At 43.8% G+C, this 15,376-nt stretch overlaps 1 long non-coding RNA gene across 8 annotated transcripts in view; it reads right to left on the minus strand.

Moving 5' to 3' along the window:
* LOC307181492 overlaps nucleotides 1–15,376 on the minus strand; it is a 2,017,432-nt gene that overhangs the window by 292,214 nt on the left and 1,709,842 nt on the right. For all 8 annotated transcript variants that reach the window (XR_013826904.1, XR_013826905.1, XR_013826906.1 and 5 more), the window contains one exon: nucleotides 14,361–14,446. This is a non-coding gene — a long non-coding RNA (uncharacterized lncRNA). The remainder of the gene's footprint in view (nucleotides 1–14,360; nucleotides 14,447–15,376) is intronic.

The following is a 15,376-nucleotide window of genomic DNA, read 5'->3' on the forward strand; positions in this document are numbered from 1 at the left end:
ATGGTCCTATAGCTTAGGGAAATTAAAATCAAAAAGACACAGCCACCCCAAAGTTTGGAACGGCTCTGTTTACAAGAACCTCGTTTACAGTACAAGTTCAACATCGCAGAAAGTGAAAAATGGATAAAGAAGTTGTGGTATTTACTTACAAAGCAATATCACTCAGCAATGAAATGTGTGTCATCAGGCCCTTAGCAGCACAATGAGTGGATTCAGGTATGATGATTCTAACTGAAGTAAGTCACACAGAAAAAGAAACATCATAAGATATCAGTAATACACGGAATGTAAACTTGGCTACACAGGAACTGAATTACAGAACAGAACAGGGTCTCAAATTTAGAAAACCAACTTATGCTTGCTTAAGGGTAAAGGTGAGTTGGGGTGCTGCATAAAACCAGAGATTGAAATGAGCACAGATAAAGTTCCTTAAGCCAAATATGGAATAGACAAGAGCTACTCCTTGCTCAACGAAATGGACTCAACACCGCATATTAAACGCCTAAGAATGTACCTGACTAGTAAGTATCTTAAAACCTATGGATTGCTATGTCTCCGAAAGAGAATCAAGCATGTGTACAGGGGCATAAACGCAGCAGTGATAGGACTGCAGAGGTTCGGTGAGCAAATGAAGACCCTTTGAAGTCATATTGCATGGTACCCATTCCACGGGTTTCAACTACCCAGGTTTAAGGTATGATTCCTTCAGCTAAAACATGCATGTGGAACCTAGAGTATGATCAACCATGTGATCGGGAGACGTGTTCAAATATGTCTCAGTTTTCCTCCCCTGGTACTCGGGTGCAACATTCCAGACGCTTTACTAACACTCTCCCGACCTGGAGAGTCAGTCCCTTTAACCTCCTGTTTGGCCCAGTTTGCAATTTCTGCGGAAGATGAACAGGAATAGCAAGAACCAATGAGAGGCTAGCTGGAGGTGTCTGGACGGGCAAATTTAACTCTCATTTCCCACCAGGAAGAGGAAATAACCAAAGGCTCAGCGTGCCGTACCGGAACCAGATTAGGGCCTGAAGCCATCCTGCGGTGTTGCGGCCAGCTCAAAAGAAAGCGAGTTGAAGAAAGGAGCTCAGGGGTACTGTAATTCACAAACCTGCAGAGTTATAAATGACAGCTATCGTCCAAAAATAAACTGAAGTAAGGCTGCCAAGAGGACTTGAAAGCGGGGCAGAATTGCAGGAAACCGATTTCAGGAGGTAGACTGGAATTGCATTGAAAGCATAGGAAAAGAGGCAGAACGTCCACAATGATGCACTTGGCCAAAAAGGGCGTATGCGTTTTTTCCTGAATATATTCAGGAAAAAACGCATACGCCCTTTTTGGCCAACCAAGCAAGCTTGCAAAGGAAATCTGCACTACAATGAAGTCTCACTTCCCCCCGGTCAAAAGGGCCATCTGAAAAAAGTGTAAAATCCAGAAAGGCAGGACAGGCCATGGAGAACTGGGAGCCTTGTTATGCTGATGGGCGGGATGTAAATTGCCAACAGACACTTGGGAGAAGTGTATGGTGTTTCCTGAAACATCTAAAAAACAAAGCAACAGAGCCTAGGGCACTTCTACTTATGGTCCTATAGCTTAGGGAAATTAAAATCAAAAAGACACAGCCACCCCAAAGTTTGGAACGGCTCTGTTTACAAGAACCTCGTTTACAGTACAAGTTCAACATCGCAGAAAGTGAAAAATGGATAAAGAACTTGTGGTACTTACGTACAATGCAGTATCACTCAGCAATGAAATCTATGTCATCAGGCCCGTAGCAGCATAATGAGTAGATTCAGGTACGATGATTCTAACTGAAATAAGTCAATAAGAAAAAGAAACATCATAAGATATCACTAATACATGGAATGTAAACTTGGCTACACAGGAACTGAATTCCAAAACAGAACAGGTTCTCAAATTTAGAAAACCAACTTATGCTTGCTTAAGGGGAAAGGTGAGTTGGGGTGCTGCATAAAACAAGAGATTGAAATGAGCACAGATAAAGTTCCTTAAGCCAAATATGGAATAGACAAGAGCTACTCCTTGCTCAACGAAATGGACTCAACACCGCATATTAAACGCCTAACAATGTACCTGACTAGTAAGTATCGTAAAACCTATGGATTGCTATGTCTCCGAAAGAGAATCAAGCATGTGTACAGGGGCATAAACGCAGCAGTGATAGGATTGGAGAGGTTCGGTGAGCAAATGAAGACCCTTTGAAGTCATATTGCATGGTACCCATTCCACGGGCTTCAACTACCCAGGTTTTAGGTATTCTTCCTTCAGCTAAAATATGCATGTGGAACCCAGAGTATGATCAACCATGTGATCGGGAGACGTGTTCAAATATGTCTCAGTTTTCCTCCCCTGGTACTCGGGTGCAACATTCCAGACGCTTTACTAACACTCTCCCCACTTGGAGAGTCAGCGCCTTTAACCTCCTGTTTGGCCCAGTTTGCAATTTCTGCGGAAGATGAACAGGAATAGCGAGAACCAATGAGAGGCTAGCTGGAGGTGTCTGTTCGGGCAAATTTAACTCTCATTTCCCACCAGGAAGAGGAAATAACCAAAGGCTCAGCGTGCCGTACCGGAACCAGATTAGGGCCTGAAGCCATCCTGCGGTGTTGCGGCCAGCTCAAAAGAAAGCGAGTTGAAGAAAGGAGCTCAGGGGCACTGTAATTCACAAACCTGCAGAGTTATAAATGACAGCTATCGTCCAAAAATAGACTGAAGTAAGGCTGCCAAGAGGACTTGAATGCGGGGCAGAATTGCAGGAAACCGATTTCAGGAGGTAGACTGAAATTGCATTGAAAGCATAGGAAAAGAGGCAGAACGTCCACAATGATGCACTTGGCCAAAAAGGGCGTATGCGTTTTTTTCTGAATATATTCAGGAAAAAACGCATACGCCCTTTTTGGCCAACCAAGCAAGCTTGCAAAGGAAATCTGCACTACAATGAAGTCTCACTTCCCCCCGGTCAAAAGGGCCATCTGAAAAAAGTGTAAAATCCAGAAAGGCAGGACAGGCCATGGAGAACTGGGAGCCTTGTTATGCTGATGGGCGGGATGTAAGTTGCCAACAGACACTCCGGAGAAGTGTATGGTGTTTCCTGAAACATCTAAAAAACAAAGCAACAGAGCCTAGCGCACTGCCACTTATGGTCCTATAGCTTAGGGAAATTAAAATCAAAAAGACACAGCCACCCCAAAGTTTGGGACACCTCTGTTTACAAGAACCTCGTTTACAGTACAAGTTCAACATCGCAGAAAGTGAAAAATGGATAAAGAAGTTGTGGTATTTACTTACAAAGCAATATCACTCAGCAATGAAATCTATGTCATCAGGCCCTTAGCATCACAATGAGTGGATTCAGGTATGATGATTCTAACTGAAATAAGTCACACAGAAAAAGAAACATCATAAGATATCAGTAATACACGGAATGTAAACTTGGCTACACAGGAACTGAATTACAGAACAGAACAGGGTCTCAAATTTAGAAAACCAACTTATGCTTGCTTAAGGGGAAAGGTGAGTTGGGGTGCTGCATAAAACCAGAGATTGAAATGAGCACAGATAAAGTTCCTTAAGCCAAATATGGAATAGACAAGAGCTACTCCTTGCTCAATGAAATGGACTCAACACCGCATATTAAACGCCTAAGAATGTACCTGACTAGTAAGTATCGTAAAACCTATGGATTGCTATGTCTCCAAAAGAGAATCAAGCATGTGTACAGGGGCATAAACGCAGCAGTGATAGGATTGGAGAGGTTCGGTGAGCAAATGAAGATCCTTTGAAGTCATATTGCATGGTACCCATTACACGGGTCTCAACACTCCAGGTTTAAGGTATTCTTCCTTCAGCTAAAACATGCATGTGGAACCCAAGTATGATCAACCATGTGAACGGGAGACGTGTTCAAATATGTCTCAGTTTTCCTCCCCTGGTACTCGGGTGCAACATTCCAGACGCTTTACTAACACTCTCCCCACTTGGAGAGTCAGCGCCTTTAACCTCCTGTTTGGCCCAGTTTGCAATTTCTGCCGAAGATGAACAGGAATAGCGAGAACCAATGAGAGGCTAGCTGGAGGTGTCTGGACGGGCAAATTTAACTCTCATTTCCCACCAGGAAGAGGAAATAACCAAAGGCTCAGCGTGCCGTACCGGAACCAGATTAGGGCCTGAAGCCATCCTGCGGTGTTGCGGCCAGCTCAAAAGAAAGCGAGTTGAAGAAAGGAGCTCAGGGGTACTGTAATTCACAAACCTGCAGAGTTATAAATGACAGCTATCGTCCAAAAATAAACTGAAGTAAGGCTGCCAAGAGGACTTGAAAGCGGGGCAGAATTGCAGGAAACCGATTTCAGGAGGTAGACTGGAATTGCATTGAAAGCATAGGAAAAGAGGCAGAACGTCCACAATGATGCACTTGGCCAAAAAGGGCGTATGCGTTTTTTCCTGAATATATTCAGGAAAAAACGCATACGCCCTTTTTGGCCAACCAAGCAAGCTTGCAAAGGAAATCTGCACTACAATGAAGTCTCACTTCCCCCCGGTCAAAAGGGCCATCTGAAAAAAGTGTAAAATCCAGAAAGGCAGGACAGGCCATGGAGAACTGGGAGCCTTGTTATGCTGATGGGCGGGATGTAAATTGCCAACAACCACTCGGGAGAAGTGTATGGTGTTTCCTAAAACATCTAAAAAACAAAGCAACAGAACCTAGGGCACTTCCACTTATGGTCCTATAGCTTAGGGAAATTAAAATCAAAAAGACACAGCCACCCCAAAGTTTGGAACGGCTCTGTTTACAAGAACCTCGTTTACAGTACAAGTTCAACATCGCAGAAAGTGAAAAATGGATAAAGAAGTTGTGGTATTTACTTACAAAGCAATATCACTCAGCAATGAAATCTGTGTCATCAGGCCCTTAGCAGCACAATGAGTGGATTCAGGTATGATCATTCTAACTGAAGTAAGTCACACAGAAAAAGAAACATCATAAGATATCAGTAATACACGGAATGGAAACTTGGCTACACAGGAACTGCATTACAGAACAGAACAGGGTCTCAAATTTAGAAAACCAACTTATGCTTGCTTAAGGGTAAAGGTGAGTTGGGGTGCTGCATAAAACCAGAGATTGAAATGAGCACAGATAAAGTTCCTTAAGTCAAATATGGAATAGACAAGAGCTACTCCTTGCTCAACGAAATGGACTCAACACCGCATATTAAACGCCTAAGAATGTACCTGACTAGTAAGTATCGTAAAACCTATGGATTGCTATGTCTCCAAAAGAGAATCAAGCATGTGTACAGGGGCATAAACGCAGCAGTGATAGGATTGGAGAGGTTCGATGAGCAAATGAAGACCCTTTGAAGTCATATTGCATGGTACCCATTACACGGGTCTCAACTCTCCAGGTTTAAGGTATTCTTCCTTCAGCTAAAACATGCATGTGGAACCCAAGTATGATCAACCATGTGAACGGGAGACGTGTTCAAATATGTCTCAGTTTTCCTCCCCTGGTACTCGGGTGCAACATTCCAGACGCTTTACTAACACTCTCCCCACTTGGAGAGTCAGCGCCTTTAACCTCCTGTTTGGCCCAGTTTGCAATTTCTGCAGAAGATGAACAGGAATAGCGAGAACCAATGAGAGGCTAGCTGGAGGTGTCTGGACGGGCAAATTTAACTCTCATTTCCCACCAGGAAGAGGAAATAACCAAAGGCTCAGCGTGCCGTACCGGAACCAGATTAGGGCCTGAAGCCATCCTGCGGTGTTGCGGCCAGCTCAAAAGAAAGCGAGTTGAAGAAAGGAGCTCAGGGGTACTGTAATTCACAAACCTGCAGAGTTATAAATGACAGCTATCGTCCAAAAATAAACTGAAGTAAGGCTGCCAAGAGGACTTGAAAGCGGGGCAGAATTGCAGGAAACCGATTTCAGGAGGTAGACTGGAATTGCATTGAAAGCATAGGAAAAGAGGCAGAACGTCCACAATGATGCACTTGGCCAAAAAGGGCGTATGCGTTTTTTCCTGAATATATTCAGGAAAAAACGCATACGCCCTTTTTGGCCAACCAAGCAAGCTTGCAAAGGAAATCTGCACTACAATGAAGTCTCACTTCCCCCCGGTCAAAAGGGCCATCTGAAAAAAGTGTAAAATCCAGAAAGGCAGGACAGGCCATGGAGAACTGGGAGCCTTGTTATGCTGATGGGCGGGATGTAAATTGCCAACAGACACTTGGGAGAAGTGTATGGTGTTTCCTGAAACATCTAAAAAACAAAGCAACAGAGCCTAGGGCACTTCTAATTATGGTCCTATAGCTTAGGGAAATTAAAATCAAAAAGACACAGCCACCCCAAAGTTTGGAACGGCTCTGTTTACAAGAACCTCGTTTACAGTACAAGTTCAACATCGCAGAAAGTGAAAAATGGATAAAGAACTTGTGGTACTTACGTACAATGCAGTATCACTCAACAATGAAATCTATGTCATCAGGCCCGTAGCAGCATAATGAGTAGATTCAGGTACGATGATTCTAACTGAAATAAGTCACACAGAAAAAGAAACATCATAAGATATCACTAATACACGGAATGTAAACTTGGCTACACAGGAACTGAATTACAGAACAGAACAGGGTCTCAAATTTAGAAAACCAACTTATGCTTGCTTAAGGGTAAAGGTGAGTTGGGGTGCTGCATAAAACCAGAGATTGAAATGAGCACAGATAAAGTTCCTTAAGCCAAATATGGAATAGACAAGAGCTACTCCTTGCTCAACGAAATGGACTCAACACCCCATATTAAACGCCTAAGAATGTACCTGACTAGTAAGTATCTTAAAACCTATGGATTGCTATGTCTCCGAAAGAGAATCAAGCATGTGTACAGGGGCATAAACGCAGCAGTGATAGGATTGCAGAGGTTCGGTGAGCAAATGAAGACCCTTTGAAGTCATATTGCATGGTACCCATTCCACGGGTTTCAGCTACCCAGGTTTAAGATATTCTTCCTTCAGCTAAAACATGCATGTGGAACCTAGAGTATGATCAACCATGTGATCGGGAGACGTGTTCAAATATGTCTCAGTTTTCCTCCCCTGGTACTCGGGTGCAACATTCCAGACGCTTTACTAACACTCTCCCGACCTGGAGAGTCAGTCCCTTTAACCTCCTGTTTGGCCCAGTTTGCAATTTCTGCGGAAGATGAACAGGAATAGCGAGAACCAATGAGAGACTAGCTGGAGGTGTCTGGACGGGCAAATTTAACTCTCATTTCCCACCAGGAAGAGGAATTAACCAAAGGCTCAGCGTGCCGTGACGGAACCAGATTAGGGCCTGAAGCGATCCTGCGGTGTTGCGGCCAGGTCACAAGAAAGCGAGTTGAAGAAAGGAGCTCAGGGGCACTGTAATTCACAAACTTGCAGAGTTATAAATGACAGCTATCATCCAAAAATAGACTGATGTAAGGCTGCCAAGAGGACTTGAAAGCGGGGTAGAATTGCAGGAAACCAATTTCAGGAGGTAGACTGGAATTGCATTGAAAGCATGGGAAAAGAGGCAGAACGTCCACAATGATGCACTTGGCCAAAAATGGCGTATGCGTTTTTTCCTGAATATATTCAGGAAAAAACGCATACGCCCTTTTTGGCCAACCAAGCAAGCTTGCAAAGGAAATCTGCACTACAATGAAGTGTCACTTCCACCCGGTCAAAAGGGCCATCTGAAAAAAGTGTAAAATCCAGAAAGGCAACAGGCCATTGAGAACTGGGAGCCTTGTTATGCTGATGGGTGGGATGTAAATTGCCAACAGACACTTGGGAGAAGTGTATGGTGTTTCCTGAAACATCTAAAAAACAAAGCAACAGAGCCTAGGGCACTTCTACTTATGGTCCTATAGCTTAGGGAAATTAAAATCAAAAAGACACAGCCACCCCAAAGTTTGGAACGGCTCTGTTTACAAGAACCTCGTTTACAGTACAAGTTCAACATCGCAGAAAGTGAAAAATGGATAAAGAACTTGTGGTACTTACGTACAATGCAGTATCACTCAGCAATGAAATCTATGTCATCAGGCCCGTAGCAGCATAATGAGTAGATTCAGGTACGATGATTCTAACTGAAATAAGTCACACAGAAAAAGAAACATCATAAGATATCAGTAATACACGGAATGTAAACTTGGCTACACAGGAACTGAATTACAGAATAGAACAGGGTCTCAAATTTAGAAAACCAACTTATGCTTGCTTAAGGGGAAAGGTGAGTTGGGGTGCTGCATAAAACCAGAGATTGAAATGAGCACAGATAAAGTTCCTTAAGTCAAATATGGAATAGACAAGAGCTACTCCTTGCTCAACGAAATGGACTCAACACCGCATATTAAACGCCTAAGAATGTACCTGACTAGTAAGTATCGTAAAACCTATGGATTGCTATGTCTCCAAAAGAGAATCAAGCATGTGTACAGGGGCATAAACGCAGCAGTGATAGGATTGGAGAGGTTCGGTGAGCAAATGAAGACCCTTTGAAGTCATATTGCATGGTACCCATTACACGGGTCTCAACTCTCCAGGTTTAAGGTATTCTTCCTTCAGCTAAAACATGCATGTGGAACCCAAGTATGATCAACCATGTGAACGGGAGACGTGTTCAAATATGTCTCAGATTTCCTCCCCTGGTACTCGGGTGCAACATTCCAGACGCTTTACTAACACTCTCCCCACTTTGAGAGTCAGCGCCTTTAACCTCCTGTTTGGCCCAGTTTGCAATTTCTGCGGAAGATGAACAGGAATAGCGAGAACCAATGAGAGGCTAGCTGGAGGTGTCTGGACGGGCAAATTTAACTCTCATTTCCCACCAGGAAGAGGAAATAACCAAAGGCTCAGCGTGCCGTACCGGAACCAGATTAGGGCCTGAAGCCATCCTGCGGTGTTGCGGCCAGCTCAAAAGAAAGCGAGTTGAAGAAAGGAGCTCAGGGGTACTGTAATTCACAAACCTGCAGAGTTATAAATGACAGCTATCGTCCAAAAATAAACTGAAGTAAGGCTGCCAAGAGGACTTGAAAGCAGGGCAGAATTGCAGGAAACCGATTTCAGGAGGTAGACTGGAATTGCATTGAAAGCATAGGAAAAGAGGCAGAACGTCCACAATGATGCACTTGGCCAAAAAGGGCGTATGCGTTTTTTCCTGAATATATTCAGGAAAAAACGCATACGCCCTTTTTGGCCAACCAAGCAAGCTTGCAAAGGAAATCTGCACTACAATGAAGTCTCACTTCCCCCCGGTCAAAAGGGCCATCTGAGAAAAGTGTAAAATCCAGAAAGGCAGGACAGGCCATGGAGAACTGGGAGCCTTGTTATGCTGATGGGCGGGATGTAAATTGCCAACAACCACTCGGGAGAAGTGTATGGTGTTTCCTAAAACATCTAAAAAACAAAGCAGCAGAACCTAGGGCACTTCCACTTATGGTCCTATAGCTTAGGGAAATTAAAATCAAAAAGACACAGCCACCCCAAAGTTTGGAACGGCTCTGTTTACAAGAACCTCGTTTACAGTACAAGTTCAACATCGCAGAAAGTGAAAAATGGATAAAGAAGTTGTGGTATTTACTTACAAAGCAATATCACTCAGCAATGAAATCTGTGTCATCAGGCCCTTAGCAGCACAATGAGTGGATTCAGGTATGATGATTCTAACTGAAGTAAGTCACACAGAAAAAGAAACATCATAAGATATCAGTAATACACGGAATGTAAACTTGGCTACACAGGAACTGAATTACAGAACAGAACAGGGTCTCAAATTTAGAAAACCAACTTATGCTTGCTTAAGGGTAAAGGTGAGTTGGGGTGCTGCATAAAACCAGAGATTGAAATGAGCACAGATAAAGTTCCTTAAGCCAAATATGGAATAGACAAGAGCTACTCCTTGCTCAACGAAATGGACTCAACACCCCATATTAAACGCCTAAGAATGTACCTGACTAGTAAGTATCTTAAAACCTATGGATTGCTATGTCTCCGAAAGAGAATCAAGCATGTGTACAGGGGCATAAACGCAGCAGTGATAGGATTGCAGAGGTTCGGTGAGCAAATGAAGACCCTTTGAAGTCATATTGCATGGTACCCATTACACGGGTCTCAACTCTCCAGGTTTAAGGTATTCTTCCTTCAGCTAAAACATGCATGTGGAACCTAGAGTATGATCAACCATGTGATCGGGAGACGTGTTCAAATATGTCTCAGTTTTCCTCCCCTGGTACTCGGGTGCAACATTCCAGACGCTTTACTAACACTCTCCCCCACTTGGAGAGTCAGTCCCTTTAACCTCCTGTTTGGCCCAGTTTGCAATTTCTGCGGAAGATGAACAGGAATAGCGAGAACCAATGAGAGGCTAGCTGGAGGTGTCTGGACGGGCAAATTTAACTCTCATTTCCCACCAGGAAGAGGAATTAACCAAAGGCTCAGCATGCCGGGCCGGAAACAGATTAGGGCCTGAAGCCATCCTGCGGTGTTGCGGCCAGGTCACAAGAAAGCGAGTTGAAGAAAGGAGCTCAGGGGCACTGTAATTCACAAACCTGCAGAGTTATAAATGACAGCTATCGTCCAAAAATACACTGAAGTAAGGCTGCCAAGAGGACTTGAAAGCGGGGCAGAATTGCAGGAAACCGATTTCAGGAGGTAGACTGGAATTGCATTGAAAGCATAGGAAAAGAGGCAGAACGTCCACAATGATGCACTTGGCCAAAAAGGGCGTATGCGTTTTTTCCTGAATATATTCAGGAAAAAACGCATACGCCCTTTTTGGCCAACCAAGCAAGCTTGCAAAGGAAATCTGCACTACAATGAAGTCTCACTTCCCCCCGGTCAAAAGGGCCATCTGAAAAAAGTGTAAAATCCAGAAAGGCAGGACAGGCCATGGAGAACTGGGAGCCTTGTTATGCTGATGGGCGGGATGTAAATTGCCAACAACCACTGGGGAGAAGTGTATGGTGTTTCCTGAAACATCTAAAAAACAAAGCAACAGAACCTAGGGCACTTCCACTCATGGTCCTATAGCTTAGGGAAATTAAAATCAAAAAGACACAGCCACCCCAAAGTTTGGAACGGCTCTGTTTACAAGAACCTCGTTTACAGTACAAGTTCAACATCGCAGAAAGTGAAAAATGGATAAAGAAGTTGTGGTATTTACTTACAAAGCAATATCACTCAGCAATGAAATCTGTGTCATCAGGCCCTTAGCAGCACAGTGAGTGGATTCAGGTATGATGATTCTAACTGAAATAAGTCACACAGAAAAAGAAACATCATAAGATATCAGTAATACACGGAATGTAAACTTGGCTACACAGGAACTGAATTACAGAACAGAACAGGGTCTCAAATTTAGAAAACCAACTTATTCTTGCTTAAGGGTAAAGGTGAGTTGGGGTGCTGCATAAAACCAGAGATTGAAATGAGCACAGATAAAGTTCCTTAAGCCAAATATGGAATAGACAAGAGCTACTCCTTGCTCAACGAAATGGACTCAACACCCCATATTAAACGCCTAAGAATGTTCCTGACTAGTAAGTATCTTAAAACCTATGGATTGCTATGTCTCCGAAAGAGAATCAAGCATGTGTACAGGGGCATAAACGCAGCAGTGATAGGATTGGAGAGGTTCGGTGAGCAAATGAAGACCCTTTGAAGTCATATTGCATGGTACCCATTCCACGGGTTTCAACTACCCAGGTTTAAGGTATTCTTCCTTCAGCTAAAACATGCATGTGGAACCTAGAGTATGATCAACCATGTGATCGGGAGACGTGTTCAAATATGTCTCAGTTTTCTTCCCCTGGTACTCGGGTGCAACATTCCAGACGCTTTACTAACACTCTCCCGACCTGGAGAGTCAGTCCCTTTAACCTCCTGTTTGGCCCAGTTTGCAATTTCTGCGGAAGATGAACAGGAATAGCGAGAACCAATGAGAGGCTAGCTGGAGGTGTCTGGACGGGCAAATTTAACTCTCATTTCCCACCAGGAAGAGGAATTAACCAAAGGCTCAGCATGCCGGGCCGGAACCAGATTAGGGCCTGAAGCCATCCTGCGGTGTTGCGGCCAGGTCACAAGAAAGCGAGTTGAAGAAAGGAGCTCAGGGGCACTGTAATTCACAAACCTGCAGAGTTATAAATGACAGCTATCGTCCAAAAATACACTGAAGTAAGGCTGCCAAGAGGACTTGAAAGCGGGGCAGAATTGCAGGAAACCGATTTCAGGAGGTAGACTGGAATTGCATTGAAAGCATAGGAAAAGAGGCAGAACGTCCACAATGATGCACTTGGCCAAAAAGGGCGTATGCGTTTTTTCCTGAATATATTCAGGAAAAAACGCATACGCCCTTTTTGGCCAACCAAGCAAACTTGCAAAGGAAATCTGCACTACAATGAAGTCTCACTTCCCCCCGGTCAAAAGGGCCATCTGAAAAAAGTGTAAAATCCAGAAAGGCAGGACAGGCCATGGAGAACTGGGAGCCTTGTTATGCTGATGGGCGGGATGTAAATTGCCAACAACCACTCGGGAGAAGTGTATGGTGTTTCCTGAAACATCTAAAAAACAAAGCAACAGAACCTAGGGCACTTCCACTTATGGTCCTGTAGCTTAGGGAAATTAAAATCAAAAAGACACAGCCACCCCAAAGTTTGGAACGGCTCTGTTTACAAGAACCTCGTTTACAGTACAAGTTCAACATCGCAGAAAGTGAAAAATGGATAAAGAAGTTGTGGTATTTACTTACAAAACAATATCACTCAGCAATGAAATCTGTGTAATCAGGCCCTTAGCAGCACAATGAGTGGATTCAGGTATGATGATTCTAACTGAAATAAGTCACACAGAAATAGAAACATCATAAGATATCACTAATACACGGAATGGAAACTTGGCTACACAGGAACTGAATTACAGAACAGAACAGGGTCACAAATTTAGAAAACCAACTTATGCTTGCTTAAGGGGAAAGGTGAGTTGGGGTGCTGCATAAAACCAGAGATTGAAATGAGCACAGATAAAGTTCCTTAAGCCAAATATGGAATAGACAAGAGCTACTCCTTGCTCAACGAAATGGACTCAACACCGCATATTAAACGCCTAAGAATGTACCTGACTAGTAAGTATCGTAAAACCTATGGATTGCTATGTCTCCGAAAGAGAATCAAGCATGTGTACAGGGGCATAAACGCAGCAGTGATAGGATTGGAGAGGTTCGGTGAGCAAATGAAGACCCTTTGAAGTCATATTGCATGGTACCCATTCCACGGGTTTCAACTACCCAGGTTTTAGGTATTCTTCCTTCAGCTAAAATATGCATGTGGAACCCAGATTATGATCAACCATGTGATCGGGAGACGTGTTCAAATATGTCTCAGTTTTCCTCCCCTGGTACTCGGGTGCAACATTCCAGACGCTTTACTAACACTCTCCCCACTTGGAGAGTCAGCGCCTTTAACCTCCTGTTTGGCCCAGTTTGCAATTTCTGCGGAAGATGAACAGGAATAGCGAGAACCAATGGAGACTAGCTGGAGGTGTCTGGACGGGCAAATTTAACTCTCATTTCCCACCAGGAAGAGGAAATAACCAAAGGCTCAGCGTGCCGTACCGGAACCAGATTAGGGCCTGAAGCCATCCTGCGGTGTTGCGGCCAGCTCAAAAGAAAGCGAGTTGAAGAAAGGAGCTCAGGGGTACTGTAATTCACAAACCTGCAGAGTTATAAATGACAGCTATCGTCCAAAAATAAACTGAAGTAAGGCTGCCAAGAGGACTTGAAAGCGGGGCAGAATTGCAGGAAACCGATTTCAGGAGGTAGACTGGAATTGCATTGAAAGCATAAGAAAAGAGGCAGAACGTCCACAATGATGCACTTGGCCAAAAAGGGCGTATGCGTTTTTTCCTGAATATATTCAGGAAAAAACGCATACGCCCTTTTTGGCCAACCAAGCAAGCTTGCAAAGGAAATCTGCACTACAATGAAGTCTCACTTCCCCCCGGTCAAAAGGGCCATCTGAAAAAAGTGTAAAATCCAGAAAGGCAGGACAGGCCATGGAGAACTGGGAGCCTTGTTATGCTGATGGGTGGGATGTAAATTGCCAACAACCACTCGGGAGAAGTGTATGGTGTTTCCTAAAACATCTAAAAAACAAAGCAACAGAACCTAGGGCACTTCCACTTATGGTCCTATAGCTTAGGGAAATTAAAATCAAAAAGACACAGCCACCCCAAAGTTTGGAACGGCTCTGTTTACAAGAACCTCGTTTACAGTACAAGTTCAACATCGCAGAAAGTGAAAAATGGATAAAGAAGTTGTGGTATTTACTTAAAAAGCAATATCACTCAGCAATGAAATCTGTGTCATCAGGTCCTTAGCAGCACAATGAGTGGATTCAGGTATGATGATTCTAACTGAAGTAAGTCACACAGAAAAAGAAACATCATAAGATATCAGTAATACACGGAATGTAAACTTGGCTACACAGGAACTGAATTACAGAACAGAACAGGGTCTCAAATTTAGAAAACCAACTTATGCTTGCTTAAGGGTAAAAGTGAGTTGGGGTGCTGCATAAAACCAGAGATTGAAATGAGCACAGATAAAGTTCCTTAAGCCAAATATGGAATAGACAAGAGCTACTCCTTGCTCAACGAAATGGACTCAACACCCCATATTAAACGCCTAAGAATGTACCTGACTAGTAAGTATCTTAAAACCTATGGATTGCTATGTCTCCGAAAGAGAATCAAGCATGTGTACAGGGGCATAAACGCAGCAGTGATAGGATTGGAGAGGTTCGGTGAGCAAATGAAGACCCTTTGAAGTCATATTGCATGGTACCCATTCCACGGGTTTCAACTACCCAGGTTTAAGGTATGATTCCTTCAGCTAAAACATGCATGTGGAACCTAGAGTATGATCAACCATGTGATCGGGAGACGTGTTCAAATATGTCTCAGTTTTCCTCCCCTGGTACTCGGGTGCAACATTCCAGACGCTTTACTAACACTCTCCCCCACTTGGAGAGTCAGTCCCTTTAACCTCCTGTTTGGCCCAGTTTGCAATTTCTGCGGAAGATGAACAGGAATAGCGAGAACCAATGAGAGGCTAGCTGGAGGTGTCTGGACGGGCAAATTTAACTCTCATTTCCCACCAGGAAGAGGAATTAACCAAAGGCTCAGCATGCCGGGCCGGAACCAGATTAGGGCCTGAAGCCATCCTGCGGTGTTGCGGCCAGGTCACAAGAAAGCGAGTTGAAGAAAGGAGCTCAGGGGCACTGTAATTCACAAACCTGCAGAGTTATAAATGACAGCTATCGTCCAAAAATACACTGAAGTAAG

Source organism: Stenella coeruleoalba, assembly GCF_951394435.1.
Source record: "Stenella coeruleoalba genome assembly, contig: scaffold_58, whole genome shotgun sequence".
In the NCBI taxonomy this organism is placed as follows: domain Eukaryota; kingdom Metazoa; phylum Chordata; class Mammalia; order Artiodactyla; family Delphinidae; genus Stenella; species Stenella coeruleoalba.